The following is a 16,242-nucleotide window of genomic DNA, read 5'->3' as shown; positions in this document are numbered from 1 at the left end:
ATATGTTATCCAGTGGTCATTTGACGATAAATCCTTGACCGAGGTAATATGATGACGGAATTTAGATTCCGTAGAGGTTGTGTCATATTAGTCAAGTGTGATTATTGGATTTGGTCATATGACGAGATCGAATGATTTGACCTGCTGACCGTGATCTCATATCTCGTCGAGATATAGTATGATAAAGGGACTATATTGCAGGGCACCGTAGTGTAAGGTTTACATTCCCGCTTCACATTAAATTGGGTAATCATAACATATTGCTAGATGTCACTCATGATTTACAAGAATTAATAATTTATTGCCAATTTAATTGTGAACCCAGAAATTCCCACCCAATAGAAATCGTTTTAAAAGAAAAAATGGCAAATTTAGTAATTATGGAATTACTAAATTATATGTGTAATTATTTATTAAAGAAATAAGAATAATTAAATAAGTAATATGATTATTTATTTAATTATTAAGTTGGATTGGGCTTTTTGCTAGCACCTAAAGTCCAGTCCAATAGCACTTAAAGTTTTAGAGTTTCTTGTCTATAAATATAACATTAAACCCATAATCCAAATAATCAATCAGTTGAATCATAATGGAAATTTTAGAGAAAATTTTCGTGTCCCTTTTTCTCTCAAGTTTATTGAAGTCTTAACAGTTTCGAGTGGACCGACTCGGCATCTCACGCTTGAGAGATATCAGGCGGGTTGTTGGCTACGAAATTAGATTTTGTTTCAAGATAATTTTTCGTTTTGTGTATTCGATTCAAACCATAAGATTTGAAAAACGTAATACCAATAAAATCAGATTTTATTTTTTCGCTGCGTATGATCAGATCATGTTTTCTAATAGTGGTATCAGAGCCATCGTTTTTCAAACTTATAATTTTAATTTATTTGTATGTCGGACATCCTTTTGTGTTTTGAATCAAAAATAATTTTGTATATATGTGATATACGTAAATACATTCTGCTGGAAGAACAAAACAAAAGGTTTGTTATTTTAAATATATATACTGTATATAGTTCTTTGCTGGGAATGTAAAAATAATATATGTATGTATATATGATATATATATATATATATTTGCAGCAAATAAAAACAAGGAAACAGGGGAAGGGAAGCGGCGGATTCGATCCGCCGCTGCCGTTGGCGACGCTAATGGCCGCTGCACCGCTGGGCGGTCGCACCGTTGGGCGGCGCCAGATGCAGCGATCGGCGTCGCCATCGCTGTGGGCAACGGTGGCCATGGGGGTGAGAGATGGATGCTGGGCAGCCACCTGCAAGAGGGGCCACTGCCTAAGGCCGTGGCGAGAGGCGCACGATGCGGGCATGCCCCGCGGCCGCCTAGGGCAGCGTGTGCCCCACGACGCGGGTTGGGCCCTTGTCGCTAAAGAATGTACTTACAGAGAATTGATGTAGGCTTAGTTTGGCTAGGCGTTTGTTTGATAGCTGAAAAGCTGGGTAGTGTTTAAGTTGTATAATAACGTTTAAATTAAGTAGCGTTTAAGCCAATAATGTGTTTGGATAAATATGCTTTTAAGCTATTAGTGTAAAATTATGTGTTTGGTTTGTAAAAGCTGATAAGCTATTAGAATTTGACAAAAAGACTAAAATAGACATGATATTAAATAATGTAGATAAAATTTAAAAAATATAATTTTTTTAAAAAAATTAAATTGATGTATAGCTAAAATACTTACAGTTAATAAATTATAAAACATAATTAAAAATATATAATTTTTAAATTTTATGTATAAATTTGGATTTAATTCATAAAAATCTAAATATATATTATATTAGATTCTTCAAAAATATATTTTATTAAAATTAATATATATTATATGTTATGTATAAAATTATTGCTATATATAATATATGTTATATACGAACTATAATATATATATAGTATTACATGTTATATATATATATATGTACACAGGAAGAAGGAGGTCTGCAACAGAGAAAGAGATGGGCGACGGCGTAGGAGGGGACGGCGACGGCGTAGAAGACGGCCGCGAGAGGAGGTGAAGTAGGTGGTAGAGACGCGACGGCGTTGGGCGGCATGCGGTGGCAGATCTGGAAGCAGAGGCGGCGATGGCGGTAGCGGGACTGAGGCGGCCGAACTGGGCTTGCGATGGCGGTGAAGAAGCCGGCTTGCGGCGACCGAGCTTGGCGACGACGACGACGACGGAGGAGCTGGAGGCGACGGTGGGGGTGATGGCGAGGCGGATGGCGACGGGCGACAGTGGCAGTGGGAAATTGGTTGCAGAGGTTGAAGATGAAGGATATTGGTTGGAAATAGATGTTTTGGTTGAGGATAAATGGGTAATTTCCATGGTCAACGTAGCGTTTTCTCCCACAGTGATTTGCAAAAGCTGAGGGGGAGGAACTTTTGAAAACGCTATTCAAAGAGCGTTTAAGCTGTTGAGCATTTAAGCTATTTGAGTTTGCCAAACATTTAATAAAAGAAGCTTGACAGCGGAAAAGCTATATTAATAGCTTAAAAGCGGTCAAACCGCTTAGCCAAACGGACCCGTAAATGGTGAAATGGAGTAGCTAAGGCTTTCCTCCTCCTTTGGTATCTCTATCACCTATGTTGTTTTCTTGTTCATCTACTTTTTCTTTTTATTTCTCATATCTTCTCACACATTTGATCTGCCTCTCCTAACTTTGTTCTTTCTTTCTTTATCTTTTTCCTATATAACACATGTAATAGAATTAATACCTTACACGCCCCAACAACAAACTCAGCAAAATATTTCAAGGGGCATGCTACATGAAACAGGAACTTAGCTAAAGTAATCAAAGCTATCTTTTTTTCTAATTATTCTTGTATTCTAATTTGACCACGTATGAGTACATAAACGTTATTTTAAAATGAAGGAAATAAAGGAAGAAAGCTTACATAGGTCCAACATTGTCGTCGGTGGCACGAGATTTCTTCCACCTTTTTTGAGTTTTGGATCTTGTCTCAACCCGTTTTCCCGACTGCAGATCTGGTTTCTCAATAGTAGGTGGTGGTGGGTTGTGGCTAAACCGACGAAGAGGAAGAAAGTTTCAGTAGCTGGAGGAAGAAAGTAGAAATCGTGGGCGGTGGCGACGTGTTGTGGCTAAACCGGCAAGGAGGAAGAAAGTAGAAATCGCGGGCTGTGTGTGTTGTTTGGCGCCTTCTCTTTCTTCCAAATGAAGCAAAATGGTCAAAATATCACGATAAATTGTGTGTGTGAACCTGTCAGCAAGGGTGTGGGTATAAGTAGCAAAATTGTTAATAAAAATAACTATTATTTAATAGTTTCCCTTAATAAGACCTCAGAACAAGAGCATATCACCAACTATTACAACTGGAGCATATCACCAACATAGGATAAGAAAAGTGAATGATTGATTAAACAAGATTGGAAACAACAAATGATCTGCTTAAACATTGCTAAATTGAAATCCACAAACCAAAATTAATCCACCATACAAAAATAGATTTATTTGAAAAACCTCGAACCTATTTGTGAGGACAGAAGACACCCTTTTTGCTCAACATCAGGCTTAAAAATTGAAGCAGAAGAGACCAATACTATGAACATAAAGAAATAACAATCAGTTCAAAAATTGATTAATCCAAGAAATAATCTCATATATATACATACACAGAGAGAGAGAGAGACAGAGAAGCTGAACCCAGAAGGAGTGGGAGCATGTAATCTCTCTCTCTCTCTCTCACACACACACACACAGAGTAGCCGAACCTCGAACTCTTCTGGGTTCGAATCGTCGAACCCCATAAATTGCTGGGGTTCAACTATTCGAACCCAGCGTCGCACCCAAAATCTTTCTGGGCTCGATTCGAACCCGAATCGAACCCATAAAAGTTATGGGTGCGACAAGTTCGAATCGGAACCCTTCGGTTCTGATGGGTTCTATGGCTACTGACAAGGCCTCAAGCACATTGGGCTTCGAAGTAAGAGAGGAGAGAAATGAGTACCTGAGAGGCAAGATTCAAGACGGCAAGGCTGCCGCGCACAATTGGATGGAGATGACTAGAACTAAAGAGTGAAGAACGAAGGAAACAGGAGAAAGAAAGAGAGTAGACCAGTCTCCTCCTTTTTATAGCCCGACTTGCTGGGTCGGATTTGGGCCAATTGATCGGGTAAAACCCGATCCAGCTGCTTCTTCTTTTCTTCTTTCTTTCTTTCTTTTTGTTTTCTTATGATTATTATTAATTTATTATTAGTAGTATAATTATTATTATTATTATTATTAATTTATCATCTTTTTAGTATATATATACTAACTAGGCTGGCCATTTGGGCAGCCTAATTTACACAGCACAATGAAGTTGGGTTGGCCCATTGGCCAGCCCAGTCTAGTCTTCTTCTTATTTTTTTTCTTCTTTTCTTTTTTTTTCAAAAAATTTAACTCAATAAATAAAATAATTTATTTACCACATTAAGGATGATTTCAAGATGAAGAAAAAACTTGCTTGAGCATTAAGACTGATTTTAACTTGTCTGAGCATTACTCATATGATCAAAGGATCCATTATTCTCTCAAATTTAGCTTAAAAACTTTGAAAAAGATGAAAGTTGGATGATGTTTATTTATGTACTAGATTCAAGGCAAATCCAAAAGAATTGTGGCGCTTGTCAACTTCTTGGGACAATCTCTTGTTTCATGGTCTAGCAAGAAACAAACCTCAGTGGCTCTTTCTATCGTTGAGACTAGGTATATAGCAAATGGAAGTTGCTATACTCAAATTTTATGGATTAAGCATCAAATGGAGGATTGTGGTATGTTCTATGATTATATCCCTATTAGATGTGACAACACTAGTGCAATTCAATTAACAAATAATCCTATTCTTCATTCTAGAATACTTGAACATAATGAATCAATTGCTTGATATATTTACAAAGCCCCTTATACAAATCCCTTAAATGAGGATCAATTCCTGTAAAATCAAGAGATAAATAGGTATGTTAAGTCCTATGTAATTAAAGAAATAAATTTTACCAAATTCACAAGTGTTGAAATCATTTTTAAGCTTCCTATTTGTATTTACTCGACCAATCTCATGTATCTAGTCGATTATCTCTTATTTATACTTCTCCATTTTGGCCACTGGATGAAAATAGTCGACCAAAAGTTATTATTTTGGTCGACTACCTTAAGGATCATAGTGCATTTCTATTTTTTGTGAGATTTTATTCAACCAAATCTCATTGTTTTAGTCGACCAACTCTAGACTAAAATATATTCTCAGAATCATAGTTGACTATTTGTGTCATTTTGGTCGATTACTGTGAATCCTAAATCCTTGTCTCAACCTCTATTCATTTTTGGTCAACTACATCTCTCAATTCTTATCGACCAAATGGATATATTAACTGGCTAAGCAAGTTTTTGCGTGAAAATGGTCGACTAATTCCTTCGAATTGGTTGACCCATCATGAAATATAGTCCACCGCCTCTTGAATTATTTTTTATAAGACTCTCTATCCCTTTTTGGTCAACCAATCCAAAGGATTTAGTCGGCCAAACTACTTAAACCAATGCAGCCGAAAAGGCCACTAGACCTTTTTGGTCAACTATTTCACCACCAAATAGTTGACCACTTTTCCCTATTTCTTCTAGTTACCCTTTTTTTCTTCTCCAGTTTGAGATCCATACCCAAATCCATCAAGCACACTGATATATGCATCCTTTATTTGACCAAACCCTAACCCTCTATTTCTCTTCTCTTACCTTAAAAAATATATGACATACCCACTATGCCTACTTCATTCTTGTCGCCCACCTCCATCTCTAGCCCATTAATAGTTGACCATGCCTCCAAAAATAAGGGGTGGGAACATCTCTAGACCATTATCTTCTCATTTGTCGCCGTTAACTGCTAGTAGTTGGGACCTTAATGTCACCTGGTCCTTCTCGTTGAAACAACTGCATTTAGAGGCAAGAAAGACGCTATCCATGTAATGAATCTACCGAGCTTGTCATTGTATCAAATGAGGAAACTGGGAAGGAATCACATCAAGATGATTGAGAGAGTGAGCATGACAAACCTTTTCTTCCTGAGGACAATCAATCCAAACGAATGCAAGACACCAATGTAGGCGACTTCATCTCACTTAAGGCAATGGATTGTTTTTGGTCTCTAGAGTCACGAGTAGTTCTTCTTGGAAGGCAGATAGACTTTGATGATTCTGAGATTGAGGGTATTGCTTTTTGTAGCTACCTTTATTGTTGGGAAGGGCTTCTTTCTACCAACACTAAGATCTACCCTCATTCGGTAAGAACTTTTTACGCCAATTTAATAGTTATTCGACAACCTCTAACTAGAGAAGTTCATTACTTAGAGTCTCGAGTTCAAAGAGTATATATTTGCATAAATGAGATTAACATCAAGCATGCTTGTGCCATTCCTCCTTCATCAAGTCCAATTGAAATTAGACTACCTAAACACTCATCATGGTCCGAAAAGATTCCAAACTTTAATCCCACACATGCCATTCATACTCTTACCCACAACCGCTATCACTCCTCCAAATTCCCTAGAGCCAACAAATTTGATGTTCTTACTCGGTTGCTTCATAAAATAATTGCTCACTGCATAGTACTGAAAAGTGGATCCTTTGATCATATAACATACCAAGATTTTGAAATTCTTTGGTGTTTGGAAAATCACATTCCAATTGACCTTACATACACTATCATTAATCATATTACCTCATATGATCCCAAACGTACCTTTTCCCTCCCTTATGAGATGTTCATTTCTTTTCTTCTTACTAACATCATTGAGCATATCATTAGAGAACCGTTCATTGTCTTACGCTCAAGTGACATAATTAACAAGGGCACATTAAGCTATATGGGATGTATCAAAGTTAATGTTTAGTGGAGAATGTGCAAACATCATCAACAAAGAGATGATCTAGCATTAAGGGACGTTCTTCTAACTGAAGTTGCATCCAGCATAGCTTCCCTTTTATGGTAAAGACTTCCCTACGGATCCGAGTCCATTACCTCTACCTACTTCACTAATTCAGGGGAAGGCTTCTTTGTCAGACATCATCTTTTCCATTCATTCCCTATATGCCAGGATGGATAGCCTTTTTATAGCTCAACAAACTCGTCTCAATGGGATTGAAACTATACTTGAGTGAATTGAGGAGCATCTAGTCCACTACCTTAATTCCTTACTAAAGATTTTCAAATCCGTTATCACCTTCTACTTGAACTCATTTAGGCCCTTTAACAATAAGCTAGGTAGATACAAATCCTTTTATCAATATAATAGTAAATTTTACAATCAATAGTGATCTAAGAGATAGCTTTCTTAGTTATAATGAAGCACATATATTAAAATCAAAGGCTAAAGCAAATGTTATAAGAAACACACTTTGTCTTTGAATGAAAAGATTGAAAGCTTAGAGAGATTGTAATATGAATGGCCACTTTGAGCACTTGTACTTCTGCATTAACTCTCCCACAATCTCTTTTATGCTTTATTTATAGCTTTCTGGTGGGCCAAACATAAAAATTGAATTTAATAATTGTTGCCCTACATTAAATGCCTAAAAAATTAGTTGTTTTAATGTTGTTAGAACAAAAACTGTTGACAGATTCATAGAATCAGTCGACTATTTCTTTCGAAATATTTAAATTTCAAAATAGGTTTACAAAAACTTGCGACTCTTTCAAAAAGAAGTCGACTTACAAAAGCAAACTTTGGACAGATAAAATCAAAGGTTGACTGATTTTGATAAATTAAAATTTTAAACAACAAAGGTATGAAAAAGTCAATTGTTTCAAAGAAAGAGTCAACGTTTTTTACTACCTTGTGTTATTTTAAAGATTGGATTTTAACAAAACTTAACACACTTTTACAAAAATTTTTTAAGACACACAGAGATATTTTCCAAGAATATTTTTTAATGAGAATTTTGTACGACTTATTAAGATCTTAGAATAAAAATCGTGTCTCTTCTATTTTTAAATTCTAAACCAATTTTATTTTTTATCATTAAAATTACTTTAAAACAAAATAATAGAGCCTTCTTGCAAAACAAGATTGTCGTGACTAATTGGGATATGCTTGAAATTAGACATGGCCACGGTTCATGAACCGCCGGTTCCGGTTCATGAACCGCCGGTTCCGGTTCAAGAAATCTTTGAACCTGAACCGAACCGCCCAAGGGCGGTTTGGGACGGTTCGGTTCCGGTTCCGGTTCGTGCCGGTTCGGTCAACGGTTTGGACCGGTTCGGTCAACGGTTTGAGCCGGTTCGGTCAACGGTTCCGGTTCCGGTTCAAACCGAATTTGTTTTAATTTTTTTTAAATATTGTTGTATTCAATTTTGGTCCTTGTTCCGTTGTTCGGTTCGGTTTGGTTTCGATTTTTAATTGTTAAATGTAATTGTAAATATAAATATTCTCAACCATATTTTTAATAAAAAAACACTACTAAAAATTGAAGAAATATAAGTAATAATTTCATTAAAAATAATTAAAACAACTAAACAAGTATGTAATACAAGTAATTAATTTTTACAAATGTGAAAAATAAAAAATAAAAAATAGAATTAGACTTAATTTCATTAAAAAATAATTACAACAAAAATGTAATACAAGTAATTAATTTTTACAAATGTGAAAAAAAATAAAATATGGACTTGGATCCTACGCATCTTCATTGGAGTCGGAAGTCGCCGTTGTTGAACCATCATTAACCCATTCGTCAGATGATGATGAATGGATAAGTTCTTCTTGACGTCGCATGTTAGCTCTTTCCCAATCATCGAGGCAAACTTGAGCTTCCAATGATTCTGGAGCCAATCTTGATCTTCTTTCGTCCAAAATGTTGCCTCCACTACTGAATGTTTGTTCAACGGCTACAGTTGAAGCTGGAACTGCAAGAAGTTGACTTGCAATAATTGCAAGAGTTGGAAATGTCTCCTTGTGCCTTTTCCACCACTCCAAAATTTTAAAATTTAAACCTGTATCATCACCAAACTCAAAAACTGTGGTTAGATAAGTTTCGAGCTCCGAATGTGAGCTCGATCTAGGTTTTTTCCTCCTTTGATCTAAAAATTTATGACCCCATTTCATTGGTTGGGAGGAAGAGGAATGCGAAGCCATGGATGAAAATGATTCTTCACTACTAGGAGCAATAACATATGCTTCATATAATTGATTGCATAAAGTTCTAACCTTAGAAATTATAATATTCACATCAATTTCTTCATTATTTTCTAATCCTAACAACGAATAATAGTTAGACAAACACTCAATTAAACCATCAAATTTACACCTAGGATCAAATACCATAGTAACAAGAAAAATTTCAGGAATAAATTGATAATAACGTAACCATTTTTCTCTCATTTCTAAAACAGCATGACAAATTTCTTCAACATAAATTTCTTCCATTAATACACCGGCCACATTCATTGCTTCTATTAAAAATTGATGTGAAGTTGGTTTATAAACACTACTAAGTGTATGAGTAGCATCATTAAAAATTCGTAAAATATTCAAAATTGAACTACAAACATTCCACATAGTTGGAAAAATAGGATATTGTGGAATATAATTTGCTGCAAAAGAACACAATAAATCTTTATATTCAAAAGATTGATTAAGTAATTTAAAAGTTGAGTTCCAACGAGTAGGGACATCTTTTGAAAAACGTTTTGGGGTTTGACCATTGGAGGTGCAAAAATGTGCCCATGCTTTTGCAGTTCGAGGGTGTACCCAAATATAAGAAATAACATTTCTAATTGGATCTAAATAAGAATTAAGTGACTTAATACCATCTTGAACACATAAATTTAAAACATGGCATGCACATCTAACATGAAAAAATCTTCCACCAAAATTTGGTTGGCAAATTCTTTTCAATTCATTAATAGAAGCAGTATTAGCCGATGCATTATCAAAAGAAATTGAAAAAATTCTATTAACTAATCTATATTCTTGTAAAATTTGTTGAATTAATCTACAAATATTTTCAGCATTATGACTTTCATCAAAACATCGATACGCAAGAATTCTTTTTTGTAAAATATAATTTTCATCAACCCAATGACAAGTAATACCCATATATGAATGAGTTTGCCAATGATCACTCCAAATATCACTACAAATAGAAACATTAATATTATTGTTTTGAAAATATGTTATCAATTCAATTTTTGAGTTTTTAAACAATTTTAACAAATTCCTTTTCAAAGTATTTCTAGGAATTGATTTAAAACTAGGATTAACAAAGTTTTGACAAAATCGAGTAAAACCTAATTTTTCACCAAAACTAAAAGATAAGTGATCAATTGCTACCATTTCAGCTAAACCAGACCTACAATTAGCTTCATTATAATGAAATAATTGAGGAGAGTTTGAAGAGGTAGCAAACCCAGATATTTGTGTTTGATCGCGGCTCAATCCAACCTTGAGCGGGTGCTTTGTTTGCAAATGTCGGGCGAAAGTACCATATCCACCTCATTGCTTGAATTTGTATACCTGATTACAATAATTACAAGATACATCAAATTTACCATCTCCTTTTGGTGTTTTCTTGAAATGAATATTAAAAATATCAGAAGTAGAAATTTTTCCACCTCTCTTTTGTTGAGTTTCACTCTCTTGTGTTTGAAAATTTTGAGTTTCAAACTCAACATTTTCAACATTTTCAAAATTTCTACCTTCACTTGCCATTTTTTTGAAAAAAGTATGATAATAAAAAAATATAATAATGATAAAATAATATAATAACAAGTAATAAATAATTAACAATATAATTGAATAAATTGATAAATAACAAAATGAGAAGATTGAAGAAATTGAAATTGAAATATTAAATGAGAGACAAAATTGAGAGAATAATAGCTTGAGACTTGAGAGAGAGAGAGAGAGAGAGAGAGAGTGTGTGTGTGAAAAATGAGTGGGGGAGGGAGGGGTATATATAGATAGGAATTATAAAATTTTAAAAATTTTTTAATAAAATTGGCTCGGGGTGGCAGCCAACGGTCCAATTTTGGACCGTTGGGGGGGGGGGCACGGGGGGAGCACGGGGGGAGGGGGGGCATGGGGGGAGCATCGGGGGGGGGAGGGGGGGCGGGGGGGCCAAGGACAACGGTCCGGTTCCGCGGAACCGGAACCGCCGGTTCCGGTTCCAGTTCGGGGGGGCCCAAGGACAACGGTCCGGTTCCGCGGAACCGGAACCGCGGAACCGGAACCGCCGGTTCCGGTTCCGGTTCCGCGGAACCGGCGGTTCCGGTTCCCTGGAACCTTGAACCGGAACCGGACCGAATTTCGCCGGTTCAGTCTGGTACCGGTTCGGGTTCGGGTTCGGCCAGTTCCGGGTCCGGTTCCGGCCAGTCCGGTTCCAGTTCGAACTGCCGGTCCGGTTCCGGTTCGAACCGCCGGTCCGGTTCAATTTTGACCATGTCTACTTGAAATGAGCCTTTGTGGGTTGAACCTCAAAATGGGGGTGAAAACATGATATCTCGTGTTATCTCCAATCGGATGAAAATGCAAGAGTATCAGTGGTTGTCTTTCTAAGATTACTTGAGGAGGAAAAACTTTCTTCCTTTAAACAATGGTTTGCCTTGATTTCATATCATTCAGTATTCATGGGCATGCATAAGAAGTTTGAATGTCACACATTTGAATGTGGCAAGTTGAGATATTATGCAACTGTGTATGACAAGTCCATATATGACAAGCTTAAGTACGACAAGGTTGGATATGAAAGGTGTGTATGATAGGTCTGAATGTGTTGAATCTATACGTGATGTGTTCAGACATGATGTGCATACAGTCTGCAAAACAAAAATCCATCTAGCGGGTGCTATCAGACCATTTGGGCGATGCCCTTGAGTTTGCCCTCTTCACCTTGTTTGGGGTTATTAATATAATAATACAATTATTAATTATTAATATAACAAACACACACAAAATCAAAGGTTGAGTGTGAAACTGGGATTTGAATTTTTTATTCGAACATGGACAAAGTACGAGATAAAAATTAGGGTATTTATTTATAAACGGCGCCAGTAAAACGGCTCCCCCACGTTAAAAGGGTCGAAACGGGTAGATTTCGGGTGTCCTGAAAATGTTCTCGGAACTTCTAACAGCTTCTCTCTGCTCTGCGGCGTCGGAATGCTGTGCTGAGGATTGTTAGGGTTTCAAGTAAAACCGCAAGGTATCATCTTTTCTGTCTTCTGCACTATCTGATCGGTCGCCCAGAAACATCGGGAAAGAAAAACACTTGAATTTGATCTGTTAAATATCAGTTTTCCTTTGTTTCGGACCGGAGGGAACAGGAGCGGCCCTTAATTGCGCCTGTATCGTGTCATTTCGTTCAAAAGTTGAGTCATCTTTCTTTCTTATTGTTTGAATGATTTTAAATTTCTTTCCATGTCCTCGCTAATCAAACATACAGGCACTTCGTATCTTCCCAATAGAAGCACACTGTTTTTACTTTTTCGTTTTGTTTGTAATGATGGTAAGCACGGATTGATCGAGAAGTTGTTTGAGTTGAATGCTTAAAATGAACGTTAATATATCTGCTGCTGAAGGCTTGTGGTTAATTTCTTATCTTAAGTGACCAAATTGATCCGCAGAGTCTGTCTGATTTTATATATTCATCTCAGTTGCTTGCGCCTCTTGCCATTGAAGTTAATGCATAATCGAGTTTTCTTAAAATCATGTAGGAAATAAGTCCAAACTCTTTATCTTAAATAGAGAGACTTGTTTACCTGAATTCAGTATAATTTGATTGCTCAGTTAAAACTAATTTTTCATCATTTTGGAAACCCATTAGCTTCATCACGCTTGGAAAAGATAAAAATTCTTTTCCGACTCTTCCAGTTGTTCTTCCAGCTACCTATTTACATCAGTATCTCCACTAGTGGGATTAAGGCTGGGGATTGTTGTTTGTTGTTGTTGTATCTCGTGCATTACCTAGGAAGTATTAAATCTATGTGTTTGTTTAATCCTAACTTGCTCGTATTATAATTCATGAAATATTTAAATTATTTCTGTTAAATTTATTTCCACTCTTAAGGAGGGGCTTAAACTGGTATAAGCATAAATTAATTCTGGGGGATAAAATCTCATCATACAGAATAACAATTCATGATGGAATCCCTGTTAAGGATTTTGGTCTTATCTAGTAGAAGTTGTCTTTCATATTTATTTATTAACATATTTATTTTTTTAATTATGTTTTGTTCCTGTTATGCAATTTCAAAACTTCTTATGTCAAAATTGTGGGTTTGCTGGAAAATTTTAGATCTCCTATTGAGTTCTTTCTTGTTGTGTGAAATAGGAGTAATAACATCAAATTGGACTCCTTAATCTGAGCTCAAGTGCTCAACAAATTGGGCTTCTTAATCTAAGCACATAATTACCACCATATAGCCAAAGTATGCATAGAATATTAGAAATCAAATCTCTATTTACAGTAATAATGATGGTGATAGGTTGCCATTGACTCCTGGCTTGATACTAACAATCCAATGTTTAACATAGTCAAATATTTCGCAGAGTGGTGCACTGTGGAAATGGATACCTTTCACAAATTTAATGACAGAGTTGCTGATAATAAGCATAGAAAGAGTATCACTAGCCCTCAGGATAAAGATAGATGTAAGAAAATGGGATGTGAAGAAAAGAATGCAGCTATACATGAAGAAATCAAGAGAATGAATCAACTTCCTGCCAACAGCTCATATGCAACTCATCGCTTGCGGGTTCTCAACAAAATATTGCAACTTCTGTCTGTTGAGGTACCCAAATTTGCTTCTTTTATGTGTGTGCACTTAGGGTTATAAATTTCAAGTTTCTATTGTCTACACATGTTATATTAAATGTATATGAATTTTGATTTTATATACTGGCTATTTTGATATGCATTTGAATAATAGAAATAGAGGACATTTGACACATTAATATTTCTTTTGTTTAGCAAGTAGTCTATGGGAAACAATCTTATTAGCTAACATGCTAGTTATGAGTGTGGCAACATTTTGTTTTGGTTTGATAAGGTGAGTTAAATGGCCATATGGGTAGACAAGTGAATGGGTATAGAGATATGAATGTAGCTTGTGGATTTAGAGAAAGTAATAATGAGCATAAAGTTGTTCTAGATTTTTCAATGACATATGAGCCCATCATAGCTAATACTAGGTTCGAGAAGCAAGATGAACACTTGGGTGACATATAAAAATGGCTTGTCAATTATCCAAATAGACTAATTTCTTATGAGACAAGAGGACTATTTATGTTATAAGAACTGTAAAGTTTTATTGGGAGAATGCCCAACTATTGAATAATCCACAGAATTACAGAATGGGATGAACGCTAAGTCAGCTTTCTAAAATCAGCTCTGATCATATCTTCCATATTTAGAAAGCTGTTCAGTTTTAGAGATTTCATAATTATGTGTTGTATCTTTTGTTTTCTTGTACAGTGTATAGTGTATCTTTCCATTTTTTGTAGCTTTCCTAGAGTTTAATTCTCATCCCTATTAATAGGGAGTGTAATACCGTTTATAATCAAGAAAGTTAGTGGCTTATTCTTGTTTATTTTACATCCATCAGCCTACTTTCTACATGGTGTCAGAGCCAAGACCTCTGATTAATTAGTGTGCCTTCATTGCCTCAATTTGTCCTCTTGTGAGCCTTCATTGCCACAATCCCTCCTTTGTTTGTTCTTGTCTTGTTTATTGGTGACATATCTCCCTATAATGTCGGAGATTTCCAAAACCGCTTCTCCTATGTTAACAAGGGAAGCAATGCCTATTGAATTGATTTTCGGTGGAGCTCCAATCAACGAGCTACCGGGAATGCACCACTCCTACAGATTGGATGGTGGAAACTATCTTCAGTGGTCCCAATTGGTGAGGACTTTTTTGAAGGGCTGAGGAAAGATAGCCCACCTCACCGAACCAGCCCCTAAGGCGACAGATCCAAGCTTTGTTGCCTGGAATGTGGAGGATTCAATGTTGATGTCCTGGTTGTGGACTGCCATGCTTCCAGATGTAAGTAAAAACTATATGTTTTTATATGCCGCTGGGAAACAATGAAGAGGAACTATTCTAAAGTGCAAGATGCATTGGTTGTGTATGAGATTAAGACTAAAATCAATAGTACAAAGCAAGGGGCTCTAACTGTAACTGAATATTACGACTGGATGAATGGTTTTTGGCTAGAATTAGATCACTATCAGGATATAAAAATGGTGTGGAGTGAGGATGTCATTATCTTAACCTCTATGTTGGAAAGAGATAGGATAGTATAATTTTTGGTAGGTCTCAACCTTGAGTTTGATCAAGTAAGGGCTCAAGGGCTTAGCAAGGAAAAAATGCCATCACTAAATAAGGTCTTTTTTATAGTGAGAAGTGAAGAACATAGAAGGGTAGCCATGTTTTCTGATCATGGCATGGAGGGATCGGCTATGGTAACTAATAAGGTGCAGGGGACATGTAGTTCTCATCAAAGCAGGCAAAGGAAGGGCTTTGGTGCTCGTACTGCAAAAAGACTACACACACAAGAGACACATGCTTCAAATTGCATGGTAAAGAGGCAGTTCTAAGCAAACTGGGAGGTTTCAAGAACTTGTAGCCAAAGAATCAGGGAAAAGCCTATCTCTCCACTGAAGAAATAGAGGAGACAACTGAAAAGACTAACTCAACAACCTCCTCAAACCTAGGAGAATTGAATGCAAAAGAGATTGGGAAGCTGAAATCTTTCTTTAAAACTCTCCAAGGTGAATTTTCCTTAACTCAAGCAGGTATGTACCTTAATTCTGAGCTTTCACTTGCCTCATATGCAGCTAGGGATGAACTATGGATTTTAGATTCTGGAGCAACTGACCACGTCACCTAATCTGGAATTTTTTGAAACCTATGAACCAATAACTGGCTCCGAAAAAATCACTATTGCTAATGGCCAAGCTATTCCAATAGTTGGGCAAGGAAATGTACGCTTGAACCCATCCCTACCTGCCTAACATGTCCTGTATGTACCTAGCCTTTCCACCAATATGCTTTCTATTGACAAGCTTACCCAAAGCCTTAATTGTTGTGTGAATTTCTCACCTCATGGCTGTGTGTTTTAGGATCTAACAACAGGGAAGATGATTGGTGTTGCTAAGGCATTGAATGGGTTGTACTACCTATAAAGAAGAAAAGAGCTACCTGCTGGGAACCATTCCAACCTTACTCACTCCTCTTTGCTAACCTCTACTCA

At 36.4% G+C, this 16,242-nt stretch overlaps 2 long non-coding RNA genes across 5 annotated transcripts in view; one reads left to right on the top strand and one right to left on the bottom strand.

Moving 5' to 3' along the window:
• Nucleotides 1-2,791: 2,791 nt before the first annotated feature.
• On the bottom strand, nt 2,792-4,054 carry LOC127812323 (uncharacterized). The gene is made up of 2 exons (XR_008025850.1): nt 3,974-4,054; nt 2,792-3,226 (listed from the first exon to the last, which is right to left on the bottom strand). It is a non-coding gene; the product is annotated as an uncharacterized LOC127812323 (long non-coding RNA).
• A 7,994-nt stretch (nt 4,055-12,048) lies between these two features.
• Nucleotides 12,049-16,242, top strand: part of LOC127811576 (uncharacterized) — a 30,157-nt gene continuing 25,963 nt past the window's right edge. The window contains exons 1-3 of one of the 4 annotated variants that reach the window (XR_008025733.1): nt 12,049-12,191; nt 12,283-12,356; nt 13,538-13,779. This is a non-coding gene — a long non-coding RNA (uncharacterized LOC127811576). Of the gene's footprint in view, nt 12,192-12,282; nt 12,357-13,522; nt 13,780-16,242 lie in introns of all 4 variants that reach the window. The other 3 variants (XR_008025734.1, XR_008025732.1, XR_008025735.1) reach the window with 3 other exon arrangements.

Source organism: Diospyros lotus, chromosome 10, assembly GCF_014633365.1.
Source record: "Diospyros lotus cultivar Yz01 chromosome 10, ASM1463336v1, whole genome shotgun sequence".
Classification (NCBI taxonomy): Eukaryota; Viridiplantae; Streptophyta; class Magnoliopsida; order Ericales; family Ebenaceae; genus Diospyros; species Diospyros lotus.
The sequence above is the reverse complement of the archived record's forward strand: the minus strand, read 5'-3'. Positions and strand labels throughout refer to the sequence as shown.